General features: G+C 31.5%; 2 non-coding genes across 2 annotated transcripts; both read left to right on the forward strand.

Moving 5' to 3' along the window:
- The first annotated feature begins 498 nt into the window (after positions 1-498).
- Positions 499-677, forward strand: LOC138914248 (5.8S ribosomal RNA). Its single transcript, XR_011420109.1, has one exon. It is a non-coding gene; the product is annotated as a 5.8S ribosomal RNA (ribosomal RNA).
- A 398-nt stretch (positions 678-1,075) lies between these two features.
- LOC138914242 (large subunit ribosomal RNA) lies at positions 1,076-5,032 on the forward strand. Its single transcript, XR_011420103.1, has one exon. It is a non-coding gene; the product is annotated as a large subunit ribosomal RNA (ribosomal RNA).
- The last annotated feature ends 5,116 nt before the right edge of the window (positions 5,033-10,148 follow it).

Here is a 10,148-nt window from a genome sequence, read left to right on the forward strand (position 1 = left end):
TAAAAGATCAAATAAATTTCGAACAAGCAAATCGAAATATTGTAATAATATAATATTATTACAAATAAATTAAATAGAAACAAACATAAAATTCGAACAAGCAAATCGAATTATTAATATAATAAAATATATTTTATATATTTATTATAAACTTTTGTGTGTATATGGACCATAATATACACGCGTTGCGAGATGTATTGGCCAACTAATTTGATGATGATCATACATTGGATAATGCAACAACCTAAAATATACAATGTTGTACCTGGTTTCAGGTTAATGTTTTATATAAAATTATCAATATATATTAACAAACAAATGCCATTACAAATAATACTTTGATATATATTGTTTATATAAAACTAAGACATTTCGCAGCATTTATTTTAGGTATATAAATACATTTATTGAAGGAATTGATATATGCCAGTAAAATGGTGTATTTTTAATTTCTTTCAATAAAAACATATTTGACCAAATTTAAAACCAATATTATAAAACTCTAAGCGGTGGATCACTCGGCTCATGGGTCGATGAAGAACGCAGCAAACTGTGCGTCATCGTGTGAACTGCAGGACACATGAACATCGACATTTTGAACGCATATCGCAGTCCATGCTGTTATGTACTTTAATTAATTTTATAGTGCTGCTTGGACTACATATGGTTGAGGGTTGTAAGACTATGCTAATTAAGTTGTTTATACAAATTTTATAATAAAATTTTATAAGCATATGGTATATTATTGGATAAAAATAATTTAATTATTTTATTCATAATATTAACAAATATATGAAAAACATTATCTCACAATAGTAATTAAACTTTGAGAAAAACGAAGAGGAATATTTTCTTTTTCAATCAAATAATACTGAGAAATGTCTAGCATAAAATATTATCTAGAATTGTCTCTTATTAATGATTTGAAATATGAAAAACGTTGACAATATTATTATTCTTCGTTAATTCGTTACAAATAAATGCCATTAATATATATATACGTCAGCTTTAAACGAATTTAATAAAATGTTTTATCATTATATATAAAGAATTAATTGCAAATAAAAGTTATATACAACCTCAACTCATATGGGACTACCCCCTGAATTTAAGCATATTAATTAGGGGAGGAAAAGAAACTAACAAGGATTTTCTTAGTAGCGGCGAGCGAAAAGAAATCAGTTCAGCACTAAGTCACTTTGTCTATATGGCAAATGTGAGATGCAGTGTATGGAGCGTCAATATTCTAGTATGAGAAATTAACGATTTAAGTCCTTCTTAAATGAGGCCATTTACCCATAGAGGGTGCCAGGCCCGTATAACGTTAATGATTACTAGATGATGTTTCCAAAGAGTCGTGTTGCTTGATAGTGCAGCACTAAGTGGGTGGTAAACTCCATCTAAAACTAAATATAACCATGAGACCGATAGTAAACAAGTACCGTGAGGGAAAGTTGAAAAGAACTCTGAATAGAGAGTTAAACAGTACGTGAAACTGCTTAGAGGTTAAGCCCGATGAACCTGAATATCCGTTATGGAAAATTCATCATTAAAATTGTAATATTTAAACAATATTATGATAATAGTGTGCATTTTTTCCATATAAGGACATTGTAATCTATTAGCATACCAAATTTATCATAAAATATAACTTATAGTTTATTCAAATTAAATTGCTTGCATTTTAACACAGAATAAATGTTATTAATTTGATAAAGTGCTGATAGATTTATATGAATACAGTGCGTTAATTTTTCGGAATTATATAATGGCATGATTATCATTGATTTTTGTGTTTATTATATGCACTTGTAGGATTAACAATGCGAAAGATTCAGGATACCTTCGGGACCCGTCTTGAAACACGGACCAAGGAGTCTAACATATGTGCAAGTTATTGGGATATAAACCTAATAGCGTAATTAACTTGACTAATAATGGGATTAGTTTTTTAACTATTTATAGCTAATTAACACAATCCCGGGGCGTTCTATATAGTTATGTATAATGATATTTATATTATTTATGCCTCTAACTGGAACGTACCTTGAGCATATATGCTGTGACCCGAAAGATGGTGAACTATACTTGATCAGGTTGAAGTCAGGGGAAACCCTGATGGAAGACCGAAACAGTTCTGACGTGCAAATCGATTGTCAGAATTGAGTATAGGGGCGAAAGACCAATCGAACCATCTAGTAGCTGGTTCCTTCCGAAGTTTCCCTCAGGATAGCTGGTGCATTTTAATATTATATAAAATAATCTTATCTGGTAAAGCGAATGATTAGAGGCCTTAGGGTCGAAACGATCTTAACCTATTCTCAAACTTTAAATGGGTAAGAACCTTAACTTTCTTGATATGAAGTTTAAGGTTATGATATAATGTGCCCAGTGGGCCACTTTTGGTAAGCAGAACTGGCGCTGTGGGATGAACCAAACGTAATGTTACGGTGCCCAAATTAACAACTCATGCAGATACCATGAAAGGCGTTGGTTGCTTAAAACAGCAGGACGGTGATCATGGAAGTCGAAATCCGCTAAGGAGTGTGTAACAACTCACCTGCCGAAGCAACTAGCCCTTAAAATGGATGGCGCTTAAGTTGTATACCTATACATTACCGCTAAAGTAGATGATTTATATTACTTGTGATATAAATTTTGAAACTTTAGTGAGTAGGAAGGTACAATGGTATGCGTAGAAGTGTTTGGCGTAAGCCTGCATGGAGCTGCCATTGGTACAGATCTTGGTGGTAGTAGCAAATAATCGAATGAGACCTTGGAGGACTGAAGTGGAGAAGGGTTTCGTGTGAACAGTGGTTGATCACGAGTTAGTCGGTCCTAAGTTCAAGGCGAAAGCCGAAAATTTTCAAGTAAAACCAAAAACGCAATATATACAAATCAAGCTAATATAATATACTTGAATAATTTTGAACGAAAGGGAATACGGTTCCAATTCCGTAACCTGTTGAGTATCCGTTTGTTATTAAATATGGGCCTCGTGCTCATCCTGGCAACAGGAACGACCATAAAGAAGCCGTCGAGAGATATCGGAAGAGTTTTCTTTTCTGTTTTATAGCCGTACTACCATGGAAGTCTTTCGCAGAGAGATATGGTAGATGGGCTAGAAGAGCATGACATATACTGTTGTGTCGATATTTTCTCCTCGGACCTTGAAAATTTATGGTGGGGACACGCAAACTTCTCAACAGGCCGTACCAATATCCGCAGCTGGTCTCCAAGGTGAAGAGTCTCTAGTCGATAGAATAATGTAGGTAAGGGAAGTCGGCAAATTAGATCCGTAACTTCGGGATAAGGATTGGCTCTGAAGATTGAGATAGTCGGGCTTGATTGGGAAACAATAACATGGTTTATGTGCTCGTTCTGGGTAAATAGAGTTTCTAGCATTTATGTTAGTTACTTGTTCCCCGGATAGTTAGTTACGTAGCCAATTGTGGAACTTTCTTGCTAAAATTTTTAAGAATACTAATTGGGTCAAACCAATTAGTTCTTATTAATTATAACGATTATCAATTAACAATCAATTCAGAACTGGCACGGACTTGGGGAATCCGACTGTCTAATTAAAACAAAGCATTGTGATGGCCCTAGCGGGTGTTGACACAATGTGATTTCTGCCCAGTGCTCTGAATGTCAAAGTGAAGAAATTCAAGTAAGCGCGGGTCAACGGCGGGAGTAACTATGACTCTCTTAAGGTAGCCAAATGCCTCGTCATCTAATTAGTGACGCGCATGAATGGATTAACGAGATTCCTACTGTCCCTATCTACTATCTAGCGAAACCACAGCCAAGGGAACGGGCTTGGAATAATTAGCGGGGAAAGAAGACCCTTTTGAGCTTGACTCTAATCTGGCAGTGTAAGGAGACATAAGAGGTGTAGAATAAGTGGGAGATATTAGACTTCGGTTTGGTATCGTCAATGAAATACCACTACTCTTATTGTTTCCTTACTTACTTGATTAAATGGAACGTGTATCATTTCCTAGCCATTATACGGATATATTTATTATATCTTATGGTATTGGGTTTTGATGCAAGCTTCTTGATCAAAGTATCACGAGTTTGTTATATAATCGCAAACAAATTCTTTAATAAAACGGTGCATTTATGTATTTTTGATTTGAAAATTTGGTATAACTCCAATTACTCAGGTATGATCCAATTCAAGGACATTGCCAGGTAGGGAGTTTGACTGGGGCGGTACATCTCTCAAATAATAACGGAGGTGTCCCAAGGCCAGCTCAGTGCGGACAGAAACCACACATAGAGCAAAAGGGCAAATGCTGACTTGATCTCGGTGTTCAGTACACACAGGGACAGCAAAAGCTCGGCCTATCGATCCTTTTGGTTTAAAGAGTTTTTAACAAGAGGTGTCAGAAAAGTTACCATAGGGATAACTGGCTTGTGGCGGCCAAGCGTTCATAGCGACGTCGCTTTTTGATCCTTCGATGTCGGCTCTTCCTATCATTGTGAAGCAAAATTCACCAAGCGTTGGATTGTTCACCCATGCAAGGGAACGTGAGCTGGGTTTAGACCGTCGTGAGACAGGTTAGTTTTACCCTACTAATGACAAAACGTTGTTGCGACAGCATTCCTGCGTAGTACGAGAGGAACCGCAGGTACGGACCAATGGCACAATACTTGTTCGAGCGAACAGTGGTATGACGCTACGTCCGTTGGATTATGCCTGAACGCCTCTAAGGTCGTATCCGTGCTGGACTGCAATGATAAATAAGGGGCAATTTGCATTGTATGGCTTCTAAACCATTTAAAGTTTATAATTTACTTTATAAACGACAATGGATGTGATGCCAATGTAATTTGTAACATAGTAAATTGGGAGGATCTTCGATCACCTGATGCCGCGCTAGTTACATATAAAAGCATTATTTAATACAATGACAAAGCCTAGAATCAATTGTAAACGACTTTTGTAACAGGCAAGGTGTTGTAAGTGGTTGAGCAGCTGCCATACTGCGATCCACTGAAGCTTATCCTTTGCTTGATGATTCGATAATAAACATAAATTTAATTGTGTTTATTTTGTTTGGCTTTTTTAAGTCAGAATATATATATATATAAAATATATATATATAAAATAATAATTATATTTAAATAAATTTTATTTAAATATATTTAACAATGGTAGCCATATGTATCGTCATCCTATTAGTGACGCGTATAAAAATATTCTAAGTCCGAACATGCAAATAAGAGACATATGCAAGTATATGTACTTCTTAAGGTAGCCAACTGAATCGTCATCCTATTAGTGACGTGTATACAAATATTCTAAGTCCGAACATACAAGTAAGAGACATATGCAAGTATATGTACCTCTTAAGGTAGCCAACTGAATCGTCATCCTATTAGTGACGCGTATACAAATATTCTAAGTCGGAACTTGATATTAAGAGACATATGCAAGTATATGTACCTCTTAAGGTAGCCAACTGAATCGTCATCCTATTAGTGACGCGTATAAAAATATTCTAAGTCCGAACATGCAAATAAGAGACATATGCAAGTATATGTACCTCTTAAGGTAGCCAACTGAATCGTCATCCTATTAGTGACGTGTATAAAAATATTCTAAGTCCGAACATACAAGTAAGAGACATATGCAAGTATATGTACCTCTTAAGGTAGCCAACTGAATCGTCATCCTATTAGTGACGTGTATAAAAATATTCTAAGTCCGAACATGCAAGTAAGAGACATATGCAAGTCAATGTTCCTCTTAAAATAGATGATTGAATCGTCATCCTATTAGTGACGTGTATAAAAATATTCCAAGTCCAAACATGAGTTATATGGATATGAAAATAATATTAAGTTCTAGTATGGATATGAAAAAAATGAGTTATATGGATATGGGAAAAATAACAAGTTCTAGTATGGATATGAAAAAAATGAGTTATGTGGATATGGGAAAAATAATAAGTTCTAGTATGGATATGAAAAAAAAATGAGTTATATGGATATGGAAAAGAATACAGAGTTCTAGTATGGATATGGAAAAATGAGTTATATGAATATGGGAAAAATGATAAGTTCTAGTATGGATATGAAAAAATATTGAGTTATATGGATATTAAAGAAATAATAAGTTCTAGTATGGATATGGAATAAAATGAGTTATATAGATATGGCAAAAATTTAATGTTCTAGTATGGATATGAAAAAAATTAGTTATATGAATATGGGAAAATTTATAAGTTCTAGTATGGATATGGGAAAAATAATAAGTTCTAGTATGGATATAAAAAAATATTGAGTTATATGGATATTAAAGAAATAATAAGTTCTAGTATGGATATGGAAAAAAATTAGTTATATTGATATGCTAAATAATGAGTTATATGCATATGGGAAAAATACTAAGTTGTAGTATGGATATGGGAAGAATACTGAGTTCTAGTATGGATATGGGAAAAATAATCAGTTCTAGTATGGATATGAAAAATATTGAGTTTTATGGATATTGAAGAGATAATAAGCTCTAGTATGGATATGGAAAAAATTAATTATATTGTAATAGTAAATAATAAGTTATAATGGATATAGGAAGAAAATTAGGTTCTAGTATGGATATGAAAAAAATTAGTTCTATGGATATGGGAAAAATAAAAAGTTCTGGTATGGATATGGAAAAATATTAAGTTATATGGATATTAAAGAAATAATAAGTTCTAGTATGGATATGGAATAAAATGAGTTGTATAGATATGGCAAAAATATAATGTTCTACTATGTATATGAAAAAAATTAGTTATATTAATATGTCAAAATTTATAAGATCTAGTATGGATATCGGAAAAAGAATAAGATCTAGTAAGTATATGAAAAAAAATTAAGTAATATCAATATTAAAGAAAGAATAAGTTCTAGTATGAATATGGAAAAATATTATTTATATTGATATGGTAAATAATGATTTATATGGATATGGGATAAATACTAAATTTCTAGTATGGATATGGGAAAAAACGAGTTATATGGATATGGGTAAAATAATAAGTTCAAGTATGGATATGAAAAAATATTGAGTTTTATGGATATTAAGAGATAATAGCTCTAGTATGGATATGGAAAAAATTAATTATATTGGAATGGTAATAATAAGTTATATGATATAGAAGAATATTAATTCTAGTAGGATATGAAAAAATTTAGTTTTATGATATGGGAAAAATAAAAAGTTCTGTATGGATATGGAAAAATATTAAGTTAAATGGATATTAAGAATATAAGTTCTAGTATGGATATGAATAAAATGAGTTATATAGATATGGCAAAATATAATGTTTCTATATGGATATTAAAAAATTAGTTATATGAATATGGGAAATTTATAGTTCTGTATGGATATGGGAAAAAATAAGTTCAGTATGGATTGGAAAAATATTATTATATGATATAAAGAAATAATAAGTTCTAGTAGATATGGAAAAATATTATTTATATTGATATGTAAATAATGTTATATGGATATGGATAAATATAAATTCTAGTGTTGGATATGGAATAACAGTTATATGGATATGGAAAAATAATAATTTAATATGGATATGGAAAAAAATTATTATTTGAATATTATAGGTATGGAAAAAAATTTAATATATATGGAAATAAAATAAAATAAGTTATATAGATATGGTGGCATCAGTACGAAATATGCCCAATTTACATACACCGGGCCGCAGTACGAAAAATACCCAATATTTAGACGTCGTGGCCAAAAACATATATAGGGAGGCAGTGCTCGCCGACCGGCCGTATTGTTCAAATTTATGTTTTCATATTATTTTGGCAATGCTATATATAAATGATATCTTATACATATAATTCAATTATAGCGATATGGAAATACCATATTATATGTATAAAGAAAAAAAATGTATAATAAAATATACATTGACATACAAATATGGCTAGTTGTATGGATATGCCGTATTCATTATATGGATACGGCATATAGATTATATAAATATGACCAAAAAATATTTTTATATTGATATGGCAAATAAAGAAATTACTTGAATATGGAAATAAAAGAAGTTATATTGATATGGAAGAAAATAATGAGTCATATAGATATGTTGGCATCAGTACGAAATATGCCCAATTTACATACACCGGGGCCGCAGTACGAAAAATACCCAATATTTAGACGTCGTGGCCAAAAACATATATAGGGAGGCAGTGCTCGCCGACCGGCCGTATTGTTCAAAATTTATGTTTATCATATTATTTTGGCAATGCTATATATAAATGATATCTTATACATATAATTCAATTATAGCGATATGGAAATACCATATTATATGTATAAAGAAAAAAATGTATAATAAAATATACATTGACATACAAATATGGCTAGTTGTATGGATATGCCGTATTCATTATATGGATACGGCATATAGATTATATAAATATGACCAAAAATATTTTATATTGATATGGCAAATAAAGAAATTACTTGAATATGGAAATAAAAGAAGTTATATTGATATGGAAGAAAATAATGAGTCATATAGATATGTTGGCATCAGTACGAAATATGCCCAATTTACATACACCCCGCCCGCAGTACCAAAAAAACCCAATATTTAGACGTCGTGGCCAAAACATATATAGGGAGGCAGTGCTCGCCGACCGGCCGTATTGTTCAAAATTTATGTTTATCATATTATTTTGGCAATGCTATATATAAATGATATCTTATACATATAATTCAATTATAGCGATATGGAAATACCATATTATATGTATAAAGAAAAAAAATGTATAATAAAATATACATTGACATACAAATATGGCTAGTTGTATGGATATGCCGTATTCATTATATGGATACGGCATATAGATTATATAAATATGACCAAAAAATATTTTATATTGATATGGCAAATAAAGAAATTACTTGAATATGGAAATAAAAGAGTTATATTGATATGGAAGAAAATAATGAGTCATATAGATATGTTGGCATCAGTACGAAATATGCCCAATTTACATACACGGGGCCGCAGTACGAAAAATACCCAATATTTAGACGTCGTGGCCAAAACATATATAGGGAGGCAGTGCTCGCCGACCGGCCGTATTGTTCAAAATTTATGTTTATCATATTATTTTGGCAATGCTATATATAAATGATATCTTATACATATAATTCAATTATAGCGATATGGAAATACCATATTATATGTATAAAGAAAAAAAATGTATAATAAAATATACATTGACATACAAATATGGCTAGTTGTATGGATATGCCGTATTCATTATATGGATACGGCATATAGATTATATAAATATGACCAAAAAATATTTTATATTGATATGGCAAATAAGAAATTACTTGAATATGGAAATAAAAGAAGTTATATTGATATGGAAGAAAATAATGAGTCATATAGATATGTTGGCATCAGTACGAAATATGCCCAATTTACATACACCGGGGCCGCAGTACGAAAAATACCCAATATTTAGACGTCGTGGCCAAAACATATATAGGGAGGCAGTGCTCGCCGACCGGCCGTATTGTTCAAAATTTATGTTTATCATATTATTTTGGCAATGCTATATATAAATGATATCTTATACATATAATTCAATTATAGCGATATGGAAATACCATATTATATGTATAAAGAAAAAAAATGTATAATAAAATATACATTGACATACAAATATGGCTAGTTGTATGGATATGCCGTATTCATTATATGGATACGGCATATAGATTATATGGATATGACCAAAAATAATTCATAAAAGAAATTATATGAATATGGCAGAAATAATTGGTTATATTAATATGATCAAATAATACTTTATATAAAAAAGTGAATATCTTTGGTTGGGTGGCAAAGAGAATTAAATATGCCGATATATAGACGTCGTGGCCAAAAACTACTATAGGGTGAAGTGCTTGTCTGTTGGTCTATATATATACATATATATTTTATGCGTACACATTATTATTATAGATAGTTATTCTATCGTATGGGTGGCAAACGGAATTAAATAATTTCGATATTTAGACGTGTGGCCAAAAACTACTATAGGATGTCAGTGGTTGTCCAATTAATTATTGAACAACCATATGAATATCATAT

Source organism: Drosophila takahashii, unplaced genomic scaffold (assembly GCF_030179915.1).
Source record: "Drosophila takahashii strain IR98-3 E-12201 unplaced genomic scaffold, DtakHiC1v2 scaffold_15, whole genome shotgun sequence".
NCBI classification, from domain to species: domain Eukaryota; kingdom Metazoa; phylum Arthropoda; class Insecta; order Diptera; family Drosophilidae; genus Drosophila; species Drosophila takahashii.